This window comes from Staurois parvus, unplaced genomic scaffold (assembly GCF_062004578.1).
Source record: "Staurois parvus isolate SC_StPar_1 unplaced genomic scaffold, SC_StPar_1.0 ptg000056l, whole genome shotgun sequence".
Lineage (NCBI taxonomy): Eukaryota > Metazoa > Chordata > Amphibia > Anura > Ranidae > Staurois > Staurois parvus.
Genome location: NW_028317852.1, coordinates 8,678,706 through 8,703,266, shown reverse-complemented (window position 1 = coordinate 8,703,266; position 24,561 = coordinate 8,678,706). Strand labels below are relative to the sequence as shown.

General features: G+C 43.1%; 1 protein-coding gene across 1 annotated transcript in view; it reads right to left on the bottom strand.

Moving 5' to 3' along the window:
• CTTNBP2NL (CTTNBP2 N-terminal like) overlaps positions 1 to 24,165 on the bottom strand; it is a 133,255-nt gene extending 109,090 nt beyond the window's left edge. Inside the window, exon 1 of the mRNA XM_089668319.1 lies at positions 24,024 to 24,165. The gene's annotated coding sequence lies outside the window, so the exon portion shown is untranslated. The remainder of the gene's footprint in view (positions 1 to 24,023) is intronic.
• Positions 24,166 to 24,561: the final 396 nt, after the last annotated feature.

The following is a 24,561-nucleotide window of genomic DNA, read 5'->3' as shown; positions in this document are numbered from 1 at the left end:
AGTCTAGGCTCTAGCAGCTGCTGTTGATCAGCATGAAGGCTTGAGAAAAATATATACAGGCCATTAGTGGCCAGATAAGGCCATTTTAATCCTATTCTGATAATGACTAGCACACAGAAGGCACAAAGCCTCATGTCATTGCCACTTGGAAAATACGTTGGCAAAGTGGAAAATGTGGCTGTGCATGACATCTACAAATGTATGCTTTCATTGTTTAGTCATCCTGCATAATCCAGAAGTCACACTTGTAGGGTTGACTCTTAGCAGAGGAGGTCAACTGTGCATATGGAAAAGGAGATCTAAAAACAAAAAATAGCAGGAAATACGGCCATGCACACATAGAAGTTTACAGGCTGGAAAAAAAAAAAAAAAAAAGAACGAACCACCAGCATATTCAGAAGAGGAGCATTTGGGCAAAAAAACAAAACAAAAAAAAAAAAAAAAAAACCATGGAACGCACCTGAACACTAGGCGTATTTAGTGTTGAGAGTTCCTTCATCCCAAATATTCTGGCCATTGGAATGAACACCCAACTCTTGACATGCCTTAAAGGATAAGTTCACTTTAAAAAAAAAAAAAAAAAAAAAAAATTACAAATGCCCATTTTTTGAATGTAAAAAAAAATGTGCATTTACAATTTTTTTTTTCTTGAGCCTGAAAAGCATTGCACCAGGTACACCAATGCCAGGCCTCCTGCAGACCTGTCAGTATATCTGCTTGCCCGTACGGGATGTACGAGCAAGCAGATACAGTCTGACAGGAAGACTCAATGACCTGTTGAGCGCTGTGGTAGTTCATTGACAAGCCTGCAAAGGATTTGTAGTTCATTCACTCACAGAACTGTGAATGAATGTCGTGGCCATGTAGGCGGAGCCCCACACGGCCATGCGGTTTTCAAAAACTGGCAGCTAGTATGCAAAATTCCCCCTGTACTGCAAGGGGAATTGGGCACTGGTGGGAACATGTTACATGTTGCACCCTAAAAATAGGTGGAACGTAACATGTTCCCAAAGGTGAACTTAAACTTTAATGCATCTGAAAAATGTGGCTTTAGGTCCTTTTTTTTCTTCCTCTGCAACAAAGGTGTCCAGGCTAGGAAAAAAAAAAAAAAGAAAAATATCCTGTGTGCATGAGGCCTTGGAGAGAAGGTTGCAGGATGGGGTGGAATAAAGTACTACTCCTTATTACTCTACTCCTAGACTTAATGAGCATTTAACCTTTGCAGTGTGGGGGCCCCACTGAAAGGGTATTTTTTTCCTTGTGCCCCTTTAAACACATCACTTTTGAACATATACTCTGTCCATACGCCATCACTGATCTGAGCTCAATCAAGTTTATCATTAGTTTACCCAGAGATAACAAAGTGAGTCTGTGTTATATGAGCTATATGGGTGTATTTCATATGTTTAGGTACAATTTGTCCTCTGGCAGGATACCAGATGGGACGTCAGGAGCGTGTTGGGAAGATATATCCAGGAAGAACAGTGCAGCTTGCGGTTTACTATGTGTCATTAAATGTGTAACGTTTTTTAGAATTTATTCTACTAAAAATAGCAAGTGACTTGGAATATACAGTTCTTGTTGACATAAAAGCAAAATCTCAGCTCTAAGAAGAGCAGCAATAGAACAGGGGCAAGGCATACCAATTTCTCTAAAATAAACACGGCTGATTTTCTGAATGATGCGTTGAAGATTTCTTCGTTGAGTTTACATACAGTGGGGATCGAAAATTTGTGCACCCCAGCTAAAAATTTGTAATAATGTGCATAAAGAAGCCAAGGAAAGATAGAAAAATCTCCAAAAGGCATCAAATTACAAATTAGACATTCTTATAATATGTCAACAAAAGTTAGATTTTATTTCCATCATTTACACTTTCAAAATAACAGAAAACAAAAAAATGGCGTCTGCAAAAGTTTGGGCACAGGGAACATCTCACGAGTAGAAGGAAAAATGGATTCAATAAAATTTCAGCAGCACGTCAGAATACAACAGGAGAGATTCCTCCACAGTAACTGCTCTGTGTTGGTCGGGGGCGGAGCCTAACCATGGCGGCTGACGAGAGCCAGATGTAGGAGCTCTCGGACAAGCTCCTTCACCCACCTCCCCAAACCCCTACCTGTGATGTGGAGCTGCGGTGCGGTGATCCCCCTTGGATGGATGGAGGAACCCTGCGGGAGAGCTGATCTGTGAGAAGGGATCCGGCTCCGGTGCTCGGGGTGAAGGTGTGTCGGGCAGCGGAGAGATAAGGTGGAGCGGTGCAGCCACGTGGCCGGCCGCTAAGCACCACTGGGAAACCAGGAAGCCGGCCGGTGTTTGGTGCAGAGAGAGAGGAGCTGATCGGCCTCTGGATCTACTCCTTGGAGCACGGCTGCCGACCCAATACCTGGTCCCCTGTTTTAGCGCCGATAGTCGGGTGCCCTGCTGGTAGGCTCACTGCTCGGAGCTCTGCATCCTAGCCCAGTGCTCAGAACCCTGTCAGCCGGTTTCTACCCGGAGCTCTGTCTGCCGGCTTCTTGGCTGGGACCTGGATCGTTGCTGAACTGCTGGGGGTCGTGCTGGTCGGTCCGTTGTTTGGGGCTCTGATGGTTGGCCCATTGCTCTGAGTCCTGCTTCTGAAGGAGGAGAGACACGGGGGATTGGAGAGAGAAAGGAGGAGGATTTTTCTGGAGGAACCCCTAAAACGAACATACCCCTAAAACGAACACACTGCCCAGCTGAAGGACAGAGAGAAAATGCTGGTCGGGCCCCGAGAAGAAGAGAGATACGAGCAGGGTGAGTGACTCTGACCGAGTCTCAATAAAATTATGTGCTTCTTGTGGGCTGTTGGGAGAGGCAGTGTGTGAGAGAAGAGAGGGGATCCCCTTGAGTGGGAAATATAAAGCAGGGAAAAGGAGAAGAGGAAAGATGAATGAAAAGCTTGAAAATCAAATGAGTGGATAAGTAGTGACGTATATATCAATAGTTATCTCTCCTTAACCCCTGAGCCTATAAAGAAGAATAAGAGCAATAGAAGAATGAAAAATAAAAGCGCAAAAGGAAGTGGGCTAAAAGGGACTCAGACTGGCACTATTAAAAAATACACTTCCCAGGGAAATATAACCCCAGAAAGGACTCAGGGCAAAAGTGGAAAAGGTGAAGTAGATCTGAGCCTGGAAAGTAGCCCTAGACTATCACTAGGCCTTGACATTAGCAGCCAACAAATATCGGCTAATACAGAGATGGAGACAGAGCTACAAATACCAAACAAAAAAAGAAATGGCAGAAATGTTCAAAGATCTGGAGAAAACAATAAAACAAGAAATTGTAAATATTCGAAATGATTTGGGACACCTTTTGGTGAGAGTGGAAGAAACGGAGGAAAAAGTCAAAAAACAGTCCCAAATTATTGCCGAAATGGAAAAAGAAATAGTTAACATGGGGAAAGCCCAAAAAAAACTGTTTTATAAGGCTGAGATACAAGAAAATAGGAATAGGAGGAGAAATATTAGGATACGTGGAGTCCCAGAGAATTCTAAAGGAGAAAATTTGCAAGAGATGGTCTGTAAAATATTAAATTCCATAATGGACAGTACTAATATGGAAAAATATAAAATAGAAGGAATTTCTAGACAAGGAAAACTCCAAGGAAATTCGGGAAAGGATAGGCCACGAGATATACTTGTCAAATTTTGTGAATTCCTAGATAAAGATAAAATCTGGAAGAGGATAAAGGGAAAAGCAGTAATTATGTATGAAGGAAAGGACTTACAGATATATGCGGACTTGTCACCAGAGACTTTATGGAGAAGGAGAACCCTTAGACCTCTATTGGAAAGATTGAAAGAACAAAAGGTGCAATATAGATGGGGGACCCCTGAGAGCCTAATAGGATGGAGAAATGGAACTACAGCATATCTTAGGTTCCCAGAAGATTTGAAAAATTTCTGCGACAGACTCAATCTACAAAGAATGGAGATTCCTGGTTGGGAAGAAGAATACTGGGAAATTAGAACGAAAAGAAAAGAGGACTGGCAATTGGTTGGTGGGGGGGGGGGCGGGGCGGGGGGGGGATGGAGAGAGGGAGAGAAATAGTTTTTTTTTTTTTTTTTTTTTTTTTTTTTTTTTTCTCTCTCTCTCGCCCTCCTGTCTCTCTCCGCCTTGTCCCTGCCGCCCTCAAACCACTGTTATTGAGATATCTTGGTAGGACTTAGGGGTTAAAGGGGAGGGGGAGAAGGGCGGAAAGTTGTCCAGGGCTGGAGTTTTTCCCCTATAGATTAAATCAAAAGTGGATAGTATTACCACAAATGATCGGTAGGCAATCAATAGGCCTAAAAAGAGGGGAGGGGGAGGAAGGGGGGTGGGTTGGGAAAATGGGTGGGAGGGGGGAGGGGATGGGAGTTGGGTGGGACGGGAGTTGGGTGGGAGGGAGGGGAGGAGGTATTGGGTTAACACTCTGCACGACAGAAGGGACAAAGAGGAAGAGGCAATCTGGAAGAGAGATGGAGTTAACTGGGAAAGATGGAAGAAATACAGTTTATAACTTATAATGTGAATGGACTGAGTTGTCCAGGGAAGAGATTTAGGTTGTTTAATGAGTTACATCATAGGGCGACGTCAGTGGTATTTTTACAGGAGACGCATTTTGAGATAGAGGCAAACGTGAAATTGAAATCCAAACACTACCCAATATGGTACTATGCAGATTCTCCAATTAAAAGAGCAAAAGGGGTTGCGATAGGTTTGGCAAGGAATATGAGATTTGAGCTGGAGGATAGAAGAGCCGACCCGGAGGGGAGGTTTTTATTCTTAAAGGGTAGACTTCAGGGGATAGAGTGTACTTTAGCCAATATATACTGCCCTAATAAAAACCCGGAGATATATATGAAGGGTCTGTTGAAAAAATTAATGGAATTCAAAAAAGGGCGTTTGATAGTAGCTGGAGACCTAAATTTCTGTATGGATCCACAAAGGGATAATACCTCTTCTGTGCAGAGAGAGGGGAGTAGGTCTCTGAGAGCTTTGAAGAAAGTGATGCATGAATGTCAACTAGTGGATACCTGGAGAATAACGCATATGAAAGACAGAGACTATACCTTCTTCTCTAATGCACATGAGATATACTCGAGATTAGATTACATCTTAATAGACCATCAACTTATAGATCACCTGGTTAAAATTGACATAGAGACAAGGACGTTCTCGGACCATGCTCCGGTCGTAATGAAAATGGGATGGGGAAGAAGGTGGACTGGAGGATTAGGGTGGAGGTTAAATGAGGTTCTTCTTCTGGATGAGGAGGTAGTTCAGAAAATCGAGAAAGAGATTAAGGTATACTTTAAGGAGAACGAATCAGAGGAAGTATCGATAGCCACAGTCTGGGAAAGCCATAAGGTATTCATAAGAGGAATCTTGATTGCGGCAGGAGCAAGGAAGAAAAAGGAAAGAAGAGAGAGGGTCAGTCGGCTATTAAAAGAAATATTGGACTTAGAGCAGATACATAAGAAGAAAATAACAAAAGATACGAGACAGAAGTTACTGGATAAAAAAGATGAACTAGAGAGGTTGATGGATGAGGAGAAGAGAAGAGTATACAACAGGGTTTTGAACGAGAGATATAGATGGGGAGACAGACCAGGAAGATATCTGATGAGAGCTTTGAATAAAAAGAAAAATAGGAACTATATAGAAAAGATAAAAAGCTCAAAGGGGGAGTTGGTCCACTCAAATAAAGAGATTATTAAAGTGTTTACGGAGTATTACAAAAAGTTATATAATATAAGTCCCCAAGGCCCTCTAAAAGAAACTCAAGAGGGAATTAATAAAAAAAAGATGACATACTTAAAAAATGCGGGATTACCAAAACTAAGTGAAGCACAGTTGAACTCCCTAGACGCAGAAATTTCCCAGGAAGAAATTAAAACAGCATTAAAAAGCACAGGGGGGGGAAAAAGCCCAGGTCCGGATGGTTATACAGTTAAGTACTATAAGAAATTTAGTGAAGTACTGTTACCCAAGCTGGAGAAATATATGAATGCTCTGGGAGGTGGGATGGAAGTGAGGAGAGAATCCCTACAGGCCCATGTAGTGCTTATCCATAAGGAGGGAAAAGATCCATCTCAGTGCTCCAGCTATAGACCTATTTCATTATTGAACACTGACACTAAACTGTATGCAAAGGTGATAGCAAACAGGTTGAGGGACTTGATGCCTGAATGGATACATGGAGACCAGGTGGGCTTTGTACCGGGGAGAGAAGGTAGAGATAACGGCTTGAGAACCCTCATGCTTATTCAGAAAAGTAGAAAAGGGAAAGCCCCGGTGGTGCTCTTGTCGATTGATGCAGAGAAGGCATTTGATAGAGTGGACTGGGGCTTTATGATGGACAACTTAAAAGTACTGGGGATAGGCGATAGAATGCGAGAGTGGATAAGTAAATTATATAGGGAGCCTACTGCAATCATCACGGTAAATGGGGAGAGATCAGAACCCATTGGAATGTCTAATGGTACAAGACAAGGCTGCCCACTATCCCCCCTGCTATATGTATTGTCACTCGAACCTTTGTTGTCAATAATAAGAAATAGTGGATCGGTAAAGGGAATTCAGATAGAATCCACAGAACACAGAGTAGCGGCCTTTGCGGACGACTTATTGTTCTATGTGGGGAACCCCCGAATAACTCTCCCAAATATAATGAAGATTCTGAAGGAGTACGGTGAACTATCAAATTTAAAAATTAATCCAACGAAAACAGAGATCCTGAATATTAATGTATCAAAGAACGAAAAAGAAAAACTACAAAAAGAATTCCCCTTTATATGGAGAGAAAAAGAGATAAAATACCTAGGAATAAAACTCACTGCCTCATCTAAGCATCTGTATAGATTAAACTATATCTCTTTGATAAATGAGATCAGGGAAGATTTAAAAAGACTGGAAGGTGGAAATCCATCCTGGATAGGACGTATAAACTTAGTCAAAATGGTAATTATGCCTAAAATACTGTATAGATTTCAAATGGTACCAATTAAAATCCCAGAAGCCTTCTTTAAGATAATGAAAAAAATGTTAACAAGATACATATGGAAGAATAAAAAACCTAGAATAGCATATGAAACATTGAGCAGGACTAAAGAGAAAGGGGGATTGGGTCTACCAGATGTCAAGAGATACTATAAAGCAGTGGTTTTAGCAAGAATATATGACTGGACATTTAACCATAAGGGGAAAAGTTGGGTAACAATTGAAAATGATCTTAGTGGCGTTAGATTGAACCAGATGATATGGGTTCCACCACAGTTCAGGGGAATCAAAGAAAGCACAAGTATCTACACTTTAAATGTTCTTAGGATATGGGACAATTTACACAAAAACATGAAATGGGAATTTAATTCTATTTTAATGCCTCTCACAAATTCTGATTACTTTCCTCCGGGAAAAAATAAGATATCAGGGAGATGGTTTAGAAAGGAGGATACCCAACTGAGAGATGTTCTGGTGGAGGGGGAATTGAGACCACTTAAAGATTTAATGGAGAATAAGGGAGATATTTTTATTAGAATAGATGAGTGGAAATATCATCAATTGAAATGTTTTATTGGAAATCTACCGAAACCCCTGAGAGTAAAACAGGAGTGGAATATGTTGGAAAGGTTGTTAGAGACACGAAGGGATGGGAAGCACGGTATTTCAAAAGTGTATAGAATACTCACAGAATTAGACACAAACACAAAGTTAATTTTTATCACAAAATGGGAAAGAGATATGGGAGTTGAGTTTGATGAAGACAGTCAGAGAAAGATGTTTAGATTGATACACGATAATGTGAGTATGAGAGAGGTTGAGGTTAATTATAAGTGCGTGACACGATGGCACATTACACCGAGTGTAGAGCACAAGATGAATGGGGAGAATTCAAATAAGTGTTGGAGAGGATGTGGAGAGATGGGCACGGTGTTTCACATATGGTGGGAATGTCCGAAAATCCAGGCTTTTTGGAAGATAATAGTCAAATTGATTAAAGAAATAACTGAAATTGACATAGGCTTAGACCCAAAGACGTGCCTCCTACACAATGTGGAGACATCAGTAAATAAATATAAAGACTCAGGTATTTGGTATTTCTTGAATGCGGCGAAAGGGTTGATACCTAAGTTTTGGCGGAAGGCTGAGGTACCGAAGGAGGAAGACTGGATTAATAGAGTAAACCAGATAGGTAGAATGGAAAGATCATACCATATACAGGAAGATAAGATGAGAGTTTATTTCAGGAGATGGGAAAAATGGGAAAGAGCAGGATTGAAAGAGAAATATAGGAAAATATGAACTAGGATGTTAGCAAAAAAATTAATAAGCCTCAAGGAGTAGAATGGGCTAGAGTCTGCAGAGGGGGAGGAGGGGGGATGAGGGGTGGGAAGGGGGGGTAGTGGGATGGGAAAGAAAAGAGTTTTTAGTAAGGGAAAGATAGAAATGTTATAAATGTTTATTTGTTTGAGAATTTTTTCCCTTTTTGGGTTTTTGTATTAACATGAAAAATTTAATAAATATTTAAATAAAAAAAAAAAAAAAATAAAATTTCAGCAAATTTTGGATGGTAACTTGATGCCATCTGTGAAAAAGCTGAAGTTAAAGAGAGGATGGCTTCAAAACACACCTCGAAATCCACGGGGGATTACATCAAGAGGCGTAAACTGAAGGTTTTGCCATGGCCTTCACAATCTCCTGACCTCAACATAATTGAAAATCTATGGATAGACCTTAAAAGAGCAGTGCGTGACAGACAGCCCAGAAATCTCAAAGAACTATTTTCAGTTAAAGTTTTCTAGACAACTGCTTAGAAGAACCCATGATGCTGATTGTTGGGGCAAGGTCAGATGAGTCTGGGCATTTAAAACCTTTGAGATTGACATAACCTGGTCTTCCCAGATGATGATTGAGAACAATCCATGACACTGGCAGGTCTCAGCTTTGCAAAGGGGGCAGTGCATGCTATAAATTCTGCAGGGTGCCCAAACTTTTGCAGACGCCATTTTTTTGTTTTCTGTTATTTTGAAAGTGTAAATGATGGAAATAAAATCTAACTTTTGTTGACATATTATAAGAATGTCTAATCTGTAATTTGATGCCTTTTGGAGATTTTTCCATCTTTCCTTGGCTTCTTTATGCACATTAATACAAATTTTTAGCTGGGGTGCCCAAACTTTCGATCCCCACTGTATATGTGGACCAAAAGTCCGGTAAGATTTTCAGCCCAGTTCAGGTGCAATTTCTAATGTCATACACTTTAACAATTCGCACCTGAACTGTTAAACTGTGTCGCACCGGGGGGGTTTGAAATCGTGCTGTAAAGAGGCCCCACGCGTATGTGAACCCAGGCTCCCCGTGAAAAAAACATGCTTGTTATTAGGTCAAGCTTCCTGACTTTTACTCCATTATATGATTACTTCTCTTCATCAATAACATATCCTGGCAGGCCTGAACTATAACTCCACTCCAATGACAGTATGAAAGCACTGGCTCCTGAATGAACTGCACTGTCAATCAGTCAACAAGCCATACTATACTTAAACGTAAACCATTCCATTCTCATAGTATGTAAACATTAAAAAAAACTGTAGCCTAAGCAGACTAAACGAAGACTTTACTAATATGCAAACTTTGTCAGAAGTCAACATCTAAGCCCTCAATTCCATCTCTATCCACTCCCCTTGATCTAAAGCAGAACGTCACCCTAAAGGGGGTTCTACGTCCTCCCTCTACCACATTTGGCACAGTACAATTTATTTCAGAAAGCATGTACCCAGTTTTGATGGGTACTTGTTCCCACTTTCATGCAGATCGTCTAGGCGTTCTGAGCGGAAGCTCGCCCCCTCCTTTGCATAGTCTTCTGGGACACGTCACAGGTCCCAGAAGACTACAGGACCATTCATACAAAACCTTTGAAAGGGTTCCTGCGCTAATCTAATGCGACTTGAGTGCCCGAGAGTATAAAGTTGCATAAAAGTCACACTCAACGCTTTCCTATTGCACCAAAAAAGACCCCAACCATTTCCAAAAACCGAGCGGCTGAAAATGCATATATGTGAACATGTGCCATAGGAAAATGAAGCTCATAGTAAAATACTGTCCATGTTAAATGGACTGTAGTGTGTTCCTGCAAAACAGATACAGTGGATAAAAAAAAAAAAAAAAAAGTCTACACACCCCTGTTAAAATGTAAGTTCTGTGAAAATAATGAGACAAAGATAAATCATTTCAGAACTTTTTCCACCTTTAATATAACCTATAAACTGTACAACTCAATTGAAAAACAAACTGATTTTTTTTTTGGGGGGGAGGGATGGGGGTGGGGAGTAAACCTAAAAACTAAAATAACGTGGTTGCATAAGTGTGCACACCCTCTTATAACTGGGGATGTAGCTGTGTTCAGAATTAAGCAATCACATTCAAAATCATGTTAAATAGGAGTCAGTACACACCTGCCATCATTTAAAGTGCCTCTGATTAACCCCAAATAAAGTTCAGATGTTCTAGTAGGTCTTTCCTGACATTTTCTTAGTCACATCCTACAGCAAAAGCCATGGTCCTCAGAGAGCTTCCAAAGCATCAGAGGGATCTCACTGTTAAAAGGTATCAGTCAGGAGAACGGTACAAAAGAATTTCCAAGGTATCAGATATACCATAAAACACAGTGAAGACAGTCATCAAGTGGAGAAAATATGCGACATTACCAACAACTGGACGTCCCTCCAAAATTGATGAAAAGACAAAAAGAGGCCTACAGTAACATTAAAGGAGCTGCAGGAATATCTGGTAAGTATTGGCTGTGTGGTACATGTGATAACAATCTCCCGTATTCTTATGTCTGGGCTATGTGGTAGAGTGGCAAGACGGAAAACTTTTCTTAAGAAAAACATCCAAGCCCAGCTAATTCTGCAAAAACACATCTGAAGTCTCCCAAAAGCATGTGGGAAAATGTGTTCTGGTCTGATGAAACTAGATTGACCTTTTTGGCCATAATTCCAAAGATATGTTTGATGCAAAAACACTGCACATCACCAAAAAAACACCATACCCACAGTGAAGCATGGTGGTGGCAGCATCCTGCTTTGGGGCTGCTTTTCTTCAGCTGGAACTAGGGCCTTAGTCAAGGTAGAGGGAATTATGAACAGTTCCAAATACCAGTCAATACTGGCACAAAGCCTTCAGGCTTCTGCTAGAAAGCTGAACATGAAGAGAAACTTCATCTTTCATCATGACAACGACCCAAAGCATACATCCAAATCAACAAAGGAATGGCTTCACCAGAAAAAAAGTTTTGGAATGGCCCAGCCAGAGCCCAGACCTGAATCTGATTGAAAATCTGTGGGGTGATCTGAAGAGGGCTGTGCACAAGAGATGCCATCGCAATCTGACAAATTTGGAGTGTTTTTGCAAAGAAGCGCTGGTAGGGTGCGCGCCTCCCCTACCCAGAATTGCAAAATCACATATACATATGTGATTTTGCACACCTTGCCGCCCTGTAGCAGTATTTCTGCTATAGGGCAGATGGGAAGCCGTTAAGCTGGCCATACACTAATTGATTTTAAAACAGAGATTTGTATGAATTATCATATGAACATTTAAACACTTATACATACACGCACAGAAGATTTTACAGTTCCGCTTGGGGGGGGGGCACGCACGCCCTGCCCGCGTCACCATTCCTGGCCTCGGTTGTCAATCACCAGGTCCCAGCCGGTGATTACTTGCCGGCATCGGGTGATAACCGAGCATCTCCAATGGGGGAGAGACCTGTATGTAAACAATACAGATCTCTCTCGTCAACTCCTGCACACTGCTTTGCATGGCTCTGCTAAAGCAGCGTGCTTACAGTGAAGCACATACACAGCCCCCATAGTGAAACAGCACACAGCTAACCCTTTGATTGCCCCAGAGATTACTTGCCAGCGTCCAGTGATTGCTGAGCATCTCTGATGGGGGGAGAACTGTTGTTTGTAAAAAAAAAAAAAAAAAAACAGTTCTCTCTCCTGTCAGCTCCTACACACTGCTTTGCATGGCTGTGCAACAAAAAAAAATTCCAGTATATATACCGCCATTTGAAAACGCTATAACTGTCACGTAAATCAATTAATTTACACGTATCGGGATTTTTTTGTTAAAGCAAAGACATGCCACAGAATACATTTTGACCTAAATTTTTGACAAAATTAAATTTTTTTTACTGGACATTTAATAGCAAAAAGTCACAAATATTGTTTTTTTTTTCTCAAAATTGTCGGGTTTTTTTTTATAGCGCAAAAAAGTTTTAAAAATGCACAGGCGATCAAATACCACTGAAAGAAAGCTCTAATGCAGCGCCGTAACACAAAACATGGCCTGGTCAGGAAGGGGGGTAAGGGCTCGTTCACACTTGACTGTTTTCCAACTCTTGTCAAACACCCCTATAGTGCTTGACAAGCGCTTGGTCCGGCGTTTGCGGAGCGTTTTTAATGCTCCGCAAATGCCGCATGCATGGTTTAGCGGCGGTTGCTAGGCGTTTGCCAAGCGTTAAAAACACCCCACAAACGCCTATAATGAAGTTTGAATGGTGTTAACGCTCCGCAACCACCCCGCAACTGCACACGCCACGGCACCATAGACTTGAATAGGAGGCTTCAACTCCTCCTGACTCGACCAGAGGCGTCCGTTTTGCCGCGGCGCTAACGCTCCCGTTTGAACAGCACCATGTGCTGCAATGTGCAGAATTTTCCCAGGCGTTTCGGAAACGGTAAAAACGCTTCCCAAATGCCTGTCTGCCGCTTGCTAACAAGGCTAGTGTGAACGTAGCCTAAATCCTCTGGAGGGCAAGTGGTTAATATAAAAGATTTATATCCTCACCCTTCATATCCGACTCCCAGTTAAAATACCCTGTATATCGTGTGCGTATGCGTGTGTGTACACATTTATGTTCACAGTATAAATCAACCCATTATAGTAGTGATTATCTGCTGTTTTTGTAGTATGAAGGGCTAATGTTTTTTCTAACCCCATCGTAATCAGAATGTCTATGGGACAAGTTTGTCTATCCTGAAGAAGCAAAGCCCCCACAGGATGGTTTCACTGCATGAGGATACACTTTACACCTTAGAAAAGATACTAAATATCTGGATCTTGCAGATATCCCTTGGTCATGTGGATGGCAGATCCTGAACAACTGATGTATGATCCACAGCAAATTAGCTCAGTGTAAAAAGATAAAATATTCAAAGAAAAAAAACAATTCATTTAACATTACAGCTGAAATCTTGAGTAACAAAAGATCATTTTACCTAAAAAAAAAAAAGCAGCAAATTTGTATACCAGAGCACCTGTAACAGGCAAGAAAACGTGTAGATTTGTGCTGGCTGCAACTATGCTCCAAAGGCACTAAAAATGAGAGCTATTAATAGCAACACATTTGAATTTTACTGGCCTGTCTGGAAAATATTAGGTACATTTCACTAGCACTTATGTCTCGGCACAGCAACCACTCGGCTGGACACAAGTAGCTACAATTTAATTACAAAAACAGCAAGAGCAAAGCTGACACCTGGCCATTAAATGGCATCGGGCTTCTAGCACTTATAAGATGTCATATTTACTATGCAGGCAACATCCAGAAAGCATTTAAAAGTCATAAATCTGCTTGAAAGACTGCTATGCATGTAAAAAAAACAGTCAACTATAGTATAAAGTTAGTTGTCACATTCCTACCAACAGACCAATGTATCAAGGCAGGGCAAAGAGCGATCATGATATGGACAGTGCAGTATCAATTCCAAGCATTTTATGTTACAACGGTTTCTAGCAGCCAGAGACAGAATACTCCACACTCCACCGTATGCAGAAGAGCATTACCAGATTAGAGTTAGTGTATGCAAATCAGTTCTCCTGTGTTCATTCTGTAATGTAACAACAGAGATGGACAGCCAGTTTCAAACTATTTCCAGAAAGTGAAATGAAACAGACGTGACCTCAGTGACATATTGATACCAGTTCTAGAATTCTGCACAGCTTTAAACCATTAAACTATTTTTTTTTTGTTGTGGTCTTTGTTTTAGATAGAGCTGGGAAGGATTACAACCCCATTTGGTTTTTACCACTATCCACAGCTACGCTGGAGAGATTTTTGCCTTCAATTCTGTGTGCGTCATCATGGCAGCAGCATTGTTATAGGCTGTGAATTGGGATGTGATGGACATGGCTCCAGCACAAGTGTTAAAGTGGAAGTATTTTATTTATTTATTTCAGGTACTTATATAGTGCTGTCAATTTACACAGCGTTTTTACATAAATATTGTACATTCACATCAGTCCCTAACACTCAAGGGGTGTACAATCTAAGGTCCCTAACTCACATTCATACATACACATACTAGGGCCAATTTAGACAGCATCCAATTAACCTAACAGCATGTCTTTGGAGTGTGGAAGGAAACCGAAGTACCGGGAGGAAACCCACACAGGCACAGGGGGAACATGAAAACTCCAGGCAGGAGGTGATGTGGCTGGTATTCGAACCAACGACCCTAGTACTGCCAGGCGAATGTGCCACTGTGCTGCCCACTTTTGTATCTTTTACCTACAGGTAATCCTACAATAAAGCTAGTAGGTAAAAATGAATATCACCTAAACGTGCATCATTTAGGAGATATTAGATCTTTGTCAGGTGGTGCATGTGCTCTGAAGGAACGGAATACGCGTGCCGTTCCTTCAGAGTACTGTGCCGTGTCCCGAGACTCCTATGCGCATGTGCAGGAGTGACGTCATCACGGCTCAGCCAGTCAGACGGAATTTGAGAACCTGGAAGGAAGACCGGGTGAAGATTGAAGCCTCTGCAGCTTGAACAACGTGTTGCTGGAGGGCTTCGTTTTTAGGCAAGTCCTGCATAATGTGCTAGTATACGATTACATTCCAGGGGATTTTTTTTTTCTCAGGCTGCGGTTTACTACTGCTTGAAAAAAAAAAATAATAATACTAATAATAATATACATGCACTGCAAAGGTATGTACATACCAGCAGTGCCTTTTGTAATTTAATGTATACTTTATGAAATATTAGCGTTAATAGCAGGTTGGGATATATAAAAGAATAAAGAATCCTGATTGATTCCACCCACACAAACACAGGCAGGGGTTGTTCCTTTTTAAGGGCTATTTACGTTTTAAAGTGTTACTAAACCCACAACAGTAAAATCAGTGTGTATATGCAGTAAAGCATGCTTGTTATACTCACTGTGGAACCTAAGGGGTTAATCCTCTGAATTGTGTAAAAAGGCCATTTGATCCTTTCTTCTCTGTTCCTACCCTTTTTCAAGCGACCACCTCTTATCTCCTGATAAAAGACTAAACCTTAGGTATTTATTTGCACATGCTTAGTTTGGTGTGTATTGATAGAGAGTGCATGTGATCAGCACAGAACCAATCAGCACTGGTCAGATAGACAGCAGGAGTTCTGCATCTTCCTAGAGCAGAAAGAAAACTCCTACAAGCTTTAGCTAGTGCTGGGCTGGACACTGATAGAAGTCACAAGACTGCTCTAACTGCTGATGAGAAAAGGTATTTAGCAGTTTATATTTACTACAATAATTGCACTTCCATGTTGTGTGTACTGTGGGAGACCAGATAGAGTGAATGCAGGGTTCTGAGTTTAGTAGCACTTTGTTTTGTTTTTTTTGTATTTTTTTTTTAAAGAACTAATCCCTCTTTTCAGCCAAGGAAGCTGCCTACCTAGCCTCTGCTTGATCTTCAACTACCATGGTGCACATGTGATCAGTTATGGCACCAGTCATTTGATGGCTTGACAGTTTTATTGAGAGCACAAGTAAATGTGACAGTTAGCATTTCTGGTATATGATGGGAATGTAAAGGTTTACTGAAAATGTTAAATTGATGGGTTTAGTTTCTCTTTCATTTTGGTTTGTCTAAAAATAATTTTTGACCTTTCATTTTTCCATAGGATATATGGCCCCTTCAAGTGTTTGTAAACCCAAAATGAAAAAAGATATTTACCAAGTTATCCAGCATTAGTTCTTGTGAGGATATAGTTAAACTGCAGCCTTACTTTTCTTCTGAACCTGGTATTCCCCCCTAGTATGGCCCACCTTGAGACTTTCAGTCTCAGGGTGGCAAGGCTGCCTTAGGGGCCCCTTCACACTAATCTGTTTTTGATGGGGAAGCAGAAGAAAAACACATGAAAAATGCTACGGAGCTCTTCACACCAGTGCGTTGTGGGTGCGGTGCATTTTTAAAAGTCCTGCATGCTGCATCTATGGTGCGCTTTCCAAAGAGCAAAAAAGAAAAAAAAAAAAAAAAAAAGCATCTCCCATTGAATTCTAAATAAAAAAGGCACCTGTGGTGCATTTTTGGTGCTTTTTTTTTGAGTTTCATACCCAAGTTGCATGGTAGGCTTCAGGAGTCCAGAAAACTGCATATGTGTTTTTACTGCGTTTTTTTCATTGGAGCAGTGTGAAAGTGTGTGTATATGCAAGACAGTGCTGTCACCTTTTTCTTACAAATTTTAAATGCAGACTTGCCACAGGTTACTCCTAAAAACTGTAAATCTACCAGAGAGCTTATGACATGACTGCTAGGGGCATGTCCCATTTTCTGGGAGCGCACTTAAGCGGATGCAGAACACAAACTACAGCGCCATTCAAGATGCAACAATCTACAAATTTTGAAATGTATTAACAAAAATACAAAGATCATTATATCCACATTGGTACATGATCTGTAGTAATTTTATTGTGAGGCTTGAGTTTATTTTAAATTTAATTTCCAACCAATATGTTTTTAAACAAGTAAACACAATGCTGGTGGGGTAAAACCCCTGTCAGCTTTTTCTGCTGACTCTGCCCCTGGTGGGAGGATTCACCCCCCCCCCCCTTACCCTCATTATGGGGTCAATTCACTAAAGGTTATTGCATGTGATAACATTATTATTTGCATAAATTATTGCATGCAGTAACATGTCCAATTCACAAGAAAAAGAAAAACGATTCTGCGGTAATTAACGCAAAATTTAAAATGTGTCGGTAAATACAGCAAAAAACACATGTGGTAAACTCTCAAGTCCAATTAACAAACAGAACAGAAAGGAAAAAAAGATGTGATAATGATCACCAGGGTTTTGCTGGTAATATCACATGTGATATTTTTTCAGATGCAGCAAGCCCCCAACCCCTAGGTGTCTGGTATGAATATTAAGGGGAACCCCACGCCAAAAAAAAAAAAAAAAAGGTTTGGGGTCCCCCCCAGATCCATACCAAACTCAAAATACCTTGGGAATTTGCCTAGCGTGGCATTTTTTAAGGGGGGCAACACTGCCCCTCGGGAAAAAGGGATGGAAGAAGGGAAACGTGGCATGGGAACCAGGTGGGTTCCGAGAGAAGCTGCGGGTTACATGACAGTGGATGCTCTCGTTACCAGGGATGTCCGGAGCTATGAAGGTGAGTGTCTCTCTCTCTCGCCATGGGGGGTGGTGGCTGATGTATGGGGGTGCAGTGGTAGTGGAAGGCTCTCTCGGGTGGGAGGCAGGGGTGTTGTTGGTCAATGTCAGCTCTCTCTGCAGGGGAGCGCTGATTTTTGTACTGCCTAGGGCAGCACAAATCCTAAAATACACCACTGCCTGCACGCCATTTTTTTTTTCCCTTTTTATTTTGGTGTGTAGTTACCCCAAAATCCATACCAGACCCCAGGACCGTTTTATTCTTTTTAAATTTTGGTGTGCTGTTTTCATTAAAATCCGTACCAGACCCAAAGGGCCTGGTATGGATGGGGGGGGGGCGACACTGTTTTTTTCATCATTTTTAATTGCTGGCATGTTTTGTTTTCATTCATCGGTCAGTAGGAGACCCACTGACAGCTGATGAGTCATCTGTTGCTACGGACGCCACAGTTGGCTTTCTTAACAACCAGCTACCATGCGATAAATGACCGCATGAAAATATGCAGTAATTACTGCAATACAGATATCTTACCGCAATAGTTATTTACCACTAAATTCTTAGTGAATTGCACATTTGCAAAAAAATTTACCGCATGCGTTATTTTACCGCATTTTTTCAGTCATTATTTAACTCTTAGTCAATTAACCCCTATGTGTCCTGGCGACCAATGTCATTGGGACAAAAAGGGATGGAAACTAAGCATTGCCAGGGTTGTGACCAGAGCAACTGTCTAACCCCTGGTTTACATGAATGCGGATGTGCGGGACGCGTTTTGCACGGGCACGATAGCCCATTCATTTGAATGGACTCCCATGCCCCATGACATGCAGGGAAGAAGTCCCTGCACATCTGAAAATGCAGCCCGCACAGAAACCTCGTTTCCCAGTACAGTTGCATTTTCCAGTGCGGGTGGCATGCCAATAGAAGTAATGGCACCCACCTGCGGGTCCGCATTCCTCTGTACGGGTGGTGCGGCTACACCACCTGCACATATGTGAACCTAGCCTTAGAGGAGATTTTCCCTTCGCGTTTGTCTCACTTCAAAAATTAAAAAGTATTTCCTGAACAGGAAGTAAAAGGAAACATGCTCAATGGGATGCTGACAGTAAAAACCTGACAGTGTTTTTTAACCGTTACCTACTTCATCCAAAACTAAAAGAAAGTCTTTTTGACATACACAGGTCAGTTTTTGCTTTGAAATACTCATTTCCTTTTTTTTTCTTTAATAACTGACATACATACAAAGTTACTTACAGTCTGAATCTGGCTATGCATATCACAATCAAACTGTACATTCGCCATATGTAATTGGAAAATAAATAGACTGTTTAGGTAAAGCTGGTTATATGAGTACCAAAAATCGTCCGGTTCAGAAAGAACTGGCTGACTTTAGGTACGTGTGTACCCGTCTGTGTTCAACAAACCAGCATTCGATCAGCGGCTGCAGCGCTGATCTGTGTACTGGAGTTCCCGCTGTCAAAATACAAAGACACTGCAGGAGAGATCTCTGCATCCACATCACCTGTGTTCAGGCAAGGATCTGTCAGGATAAACTCAAAGGGGTTTATTTAATGAAGCTGGAAAGTGCAACATCGGGCTCATTTCTGCATAGAAACCAATCAGCGTCCAGGTTTTATTGCCAAAGCTTAATTGAACAAGCTGAAGTTAGAAGCTGATTGGTTTCTATGAAGAAGCGAGCCTGTTTTGCACTCTCCTGCTTTAGTACATTAAACCTCAATGTGTATACCCTGCTTAAGCCTACCCCTGTTGGGTAATTTGGTGTAATCTCATCTTTTAGATCTTACAAAAAAATTGAATAATTTGATTGCGTTTTTGTGCCCTAAAATGAACTTTAGTGTTTTTTTTTTATTCAATTTTGCATTTCCTAAACCTTAGTGGTAACATTGTATGGCATAAAAAATTGGAACTACCACTATTTTATTTTCTAGGGTATCTGCTTTCAGAAAATAAAATATGTTTTGGGGGTTTTATGTCTTCTTCAGGTCTAAAGCGATTTTTTTAAACGTGTGCAAAAAAAACTCAGAAACTGTTCACACAGTGAAAAGGTTAAAGGATTAGTTCACCTTTGGGAACAGGTTACATGTTTCACCCGTTTTTAGGGTAGAACACGTAACATGCTATCGCTCCTGCAGCAGCTCGGCGATCCCAGCCCCCTGTGTGACAGCAGTATGGGGAAAAGTTCCCTGTACCAGCTGTCACTTTCTGAAAAGACCGCAGCCGTGCAGGGCTCCACCCACACGGCCACATCGCCCATTAACAGAGCTATGTGAATGAATCACCTACAAGCACTAACATCCTTTGCGAATGTCGGCTTGTAGTTCTTAATGAACTACCAGGGTGCTGTCGAGAGCTCTAGTAGTTCACCGATTCTTCCTGTCATGTCATATGAGGTTAATCAAGTTACATCCAATCTGGTAGGCCCTTTCACCACATAGCTGTTGGCAGATCAATACCAGATTGTACAGAGAAATTGAAGGAGTTTGGTGGGTTTGCAGGTGGCAATACACGCTTTGATAAATGATTCTGTTTTCTTCTGATAGGAATAATAGAGCTATAGTCAACATTTCATTAGATCAATATGACACACGCAGGCAAGTGGATTTCAATTGATAGTTGGATGATACAATTGTATGTTATCGATCGCATCTTGCTTTTACCATGTATTCTCATAATCTTATCAATCAAAATACTATAAAATTCATTAACAATGTACTTTAATGTTGCTAATTGATAAGATTTCATCCCAGCCGGTCAACTCAATTTGATCGAATCTGATCAGATTGGACGTTATGCCTAATAGATTGTTTTGAATCTCAAAATTGAAGGCAATATGGCCACCATTAGATATACCTAAACAATGTAATAGGAGAATAAACTCAAAGCAGAATGAAACCCAAAATGTCATATATTGCAGCTTACCAACCTATAGATGTGGTGGCTGCATCAGAGTTTTCCTCCCCTCTGTTTTCAACTGGTTATCTAGCTAGTAACAAACCTCCTGTATTATAGTACCCCCACTTTGGATGGGGGGGGAAACAAAGGGCACAACAGACAGCAGCCTGGTCAATCTAGGGAAGTGTTGGATATACTAGCGGATTTTAAAACACTAACAAATTGCAGCCAAAGCCAGCTAATGCTTTAAAATCAGTTACAGCAAACAGTTTTGCTCCTTTTGGGGTAAAGGTTTTACATAAACAAATAAAAGCTGATCATTGTAAGCACCCGTCAGTGTTAAATAGTTTGCCTCCTTCCTGTAAGCTGATACTTCTGGAAGAGAACTTATTCTTTTGAAAAAACTAACTGGCTGGATCGCCCAGTGAAAATAGAAGATCTAAAAATTAAAAATAATACAGGCATCACATCTAACATTTGGTAAACTGCAATATAAGAAATGTTTTATTTGGGGTTTAATTCGGCTTTAAAAAAAAAAACACAGAGAGACAGAAACAGAGCGCGAGCAACAGAGAGTGCGAGCGAGCGAAAAAGAGAAAGAGCGAGAGCGAAAAAGAGAGAGCGCGCGCGCGTGAGAGCGAAAAAGAGAGAGCGCGCGCGCGAGAGCGAAAAAGAGAGAGCGCGCGCGAGAGCGAAAAAGAGAGAGCGCGCGCGAGCGAAAAAGAGAGAGCGCGCGCGAGCGAAAAAGAGAGAGCGCGCGCGAGCGAAAAAGAGAGAGCGCGCGCGAAGAAGAGAGAGCGCGCGCGCGAAGAAGAGAGAGCGCGCGCGAAGAAGAGAGAGCGCGCGCGAGAGCGAAGAAGAGAGAGCGCGAGAGCAAAAAAGAGAGAGCGCGCGAGCGAAAAAGAGAGAGAGCATGCGCGAGCGAGAGCGCGCGCGAGCGAAAGAGCGCGCGAGCGAGAAAGAGAGAGCGCGCGAGCAAAAGGGAGAGCGCGCGCGCGAGAGAAAAATGGAGAGAGCGCGTGCGAGAGAAAAATGGAGAGAGCGCGCGAGAGAAAAATGGAGAGCGAGAAAACGAGTGAAAAAATGGAGAGAGAGAAAGCGAGAGCGCGAGAGAGAAAGCGAGAGAGCGAGAGAGCGAGAGAGAAAGCGAGAGAGCGAGAGAGAAAGCGAGAGCGCGAGAGAGAAAGCGAGAGCGCGAGAGAGAAAGCGAGAGCGCGAGAGAGAAAGCGAGAGAGAGAGAAAGCGAGAGCGAGAGAAAGCGAGAGCGAGAGAAAGCGAGAGAGAGAGAAAGCGAGAGAGAGAGAAAGCGAGAGAGAGAGGGGGGAAGCGAGAGAGAGAGGGGGGAAGCGAGAGAGAAAGCGAGAGAGAGGGAAAGCGAGCGAGAGAGAGGGAAAGCGAGCGAGAGAGAGGGAAAGCGAGCGAGAGAGAAAGCGCGCAAGAGAGAGAGAAAGCGCGCAAGAGAGAGAAAGCGAGCGCGAAAGAGAGAGAGAAAGCGAGAGAGCTAGAGAGAGAGAAAGCGAGAGAGAGAGAAAGCGAGAGAGAGAGAGAGGGGGAGAAAACGAGAGAGAGAAAGTGATAACATCCTGCTCTTGTAATGAAATTCAATATCATGATTTCTTCCAGGAATCTATATAGACTGTACAGTATGTAAAGCACTGCATAAATCGTCATCTTGCTCAGGGAGCTTACCATCTAACATCCTACCTCACACACCTACTAGGTCCCATTCTAGACAGCAGCCAATTACCCTAGCAGAGTGTGGGTGGAAGCCTACGCAAGCTCGGGAAGAACATACAAACTCCATGTAGACAGTGTCCTGCCGAGGTTTGAAGCAGGGAACCTGGTCCTGCAAGGCAGAAGTGCTGATCACGAATCACTGTCCGTCCGTCTGCCAATCAATCAATGAAGCCATCATCCCCCAGAGTATGGCACACACACACTGCCCTCCCAGGATCAGCCCAATAATAAGCCATGCCAGTCTGGGCTCCCTCCCAACTCCAGCACTACTACTATATCCTGGCACCCTATACTATCCAATGGAAGCAGAGAGAAGGCAGCATCCTGCCGGCCAAGGCCCCTCCAGGCGCGCGTGAGAGCGAAAAAGAGAGAGCGCGCGCGCGAGAGCGAAAAAGAGAGAGCGCGCGCGAGAGCGAAAAAGAGAGAGCGCGCGCGAGCGAAAAAGAGAGAGCGCGCGCGAGCGAAAAAGAGAGAGCGCGCGCGAAGAAGAGAGAGCGCGCGCGCGAAGAAGAGAGAGCGCGCGCGCGAAGAAGAGAGAGCGCGCGCGAAGAAGAGAGAGCGCGCGCGAGAGCGAAGAAGAGAGAGCGCGAGAGCAAAAAAGAGAGAGCGCGCGAGCGAAAAAGAGAGAGAGCATGCGCGAGCGAGAGCGCGCGCGAGCGAAAGAGCGCGCGAGCGAGAAAGAGAGAGCGCGCGAGCAAAAGGGAGAGCGCGCGCGCGAGAGAAAAATGGAGAGAGCGCGTGCGAGAGAAAAATGGAGAGAGCGCGCGAGAGAAAAATGGAGAGCGAGAAAACGAGTGAAAAAATGGAGAGAGAGAAAGCGAGAGCGCGAGAGAGAAAGCGAGAGAGCGAGAGAGCGAGAGAGAAAGCGAGAGAGCGAGAGAGAAAGCGAGAGCGCGAGAGAGAAAGCGAGAGCGCGAGAGAGAAAGCGAGAGCGCGAGAGAGAAAGCGAGAGAGAGAGAAAGCGAGAGCGAGAGAAAGCGAGAGCGAGAGAAAGCGAGAGCGAGAGAAAGCGAGAGAGAGAGAAAGCGAGAGAGAGAGGGGGGAAGCGAGAGAGAGAGGGGGGAAGCGAGAGAGAAAGCGAGAGAGAGGGAAAGCGAGCGAGAGAGAGGGAAAGCGAGCGAGAGAGAGGGAAAGCGAGCGAGAGAGAAAGCGCGCAAGAGAGAGAGAAAGCGCGCAAGAGAGAAAGCGTGCAAGAGAGAGAGAAAGCGCGCAAGAGAGAGAAAGCGAGCGCGAAAGAGAGAGAGAAAGCGAGAGAGCTAGAGAGAGAGAAAGCGAGAGAGAGAGAAAGCGAGAGAGAGAGAGGGGGAGAAAACGAGAGAGAGAAAGTGATAACATCCTGCTCTTGTAATGAAATTCAATATCATGATTTCTTCCAGGAATCTATATAGACTGTACAGTATGTAAAGCACTGCATAAATCGTCATCTTGCTCAGGGAGCTTACCATCTAACATCCTACCTCACACACCTACTAGGTCCCATTCTAGACAGCAGCCAATTACCCTAGCAGAGTGTGGGTGGAAGCCTACGCAAGCTCGGGAAGAACATACAAACTCCATGTAGACAGTGTCCTGCCTAGGTTTGAAGCAGGGAACCTGGTCCTGCAAGGCAGAAGTGCTGATCACGAATCACTGTCCGTCCGTCTGCCAATCAATCAATGAAGCCATCATCCCCCAGAGTATGGCACACACACACTGCCCTCCCAGGATCAGCCCAATAATAAGCCATGCCAGTCTGGGCTCCCTCCCAACTCCAGCACTACTACTATATCCTGGCACCCTATACTATCCAATGGAAGCAGAGAGAAGGCAGCATCCTGCCGGCCAAGGCCCCTCCAGGCGGGCAGTGTGTGAGCCCAGAGCCCCCCAGCCCGGTCCCCCTCCCCGGCCCCCCGGTACAAGTATAGAAAGCCCGGCTCTTACTTCCACTTCTCCTCCTTTGTTACAGAACAGGACCCCGTCAGCCTCCAGCCAGCTTTCCTTCCAACCTCAGTCAATCAGGACGGCCCTGTACACGGCACAATGTAAACAGCTCCCTGATTGGCTGTGCGCGGCCGATGAAGTGATTGGCCCGTTCACCCAGGGCCTGGACTCCAGCTCTGCTCTCCCTCTCCCTTTCTGTCATCCTGTGGGCTGGAGGCAGCTGACAGGGAAGAGGAAACAATGGCACTAGTTTGCTTTTAACTTCTCCTCTCCCTCCCCCTACCTCCCTCTCTGCAGGCAGATGGCTGGGGACACCATTGTTTATATACAGTGTACTGGGAATAACAATATACACCGAGTGCGAGGAGGAAGTGCTATTAAAATGATACGAAACTCTGGTGGAAAAAAATTCTATTCAACAATGTATTCTTACCTCATAAATGTTCCTTCAGTTGTTCCCAGCCTCCTTCAAATTCCCTATTTCTTTTTTTTTTGCTCCGACTTCCTGTTTGAGGGTGACTACAACTGTTCTCTATGG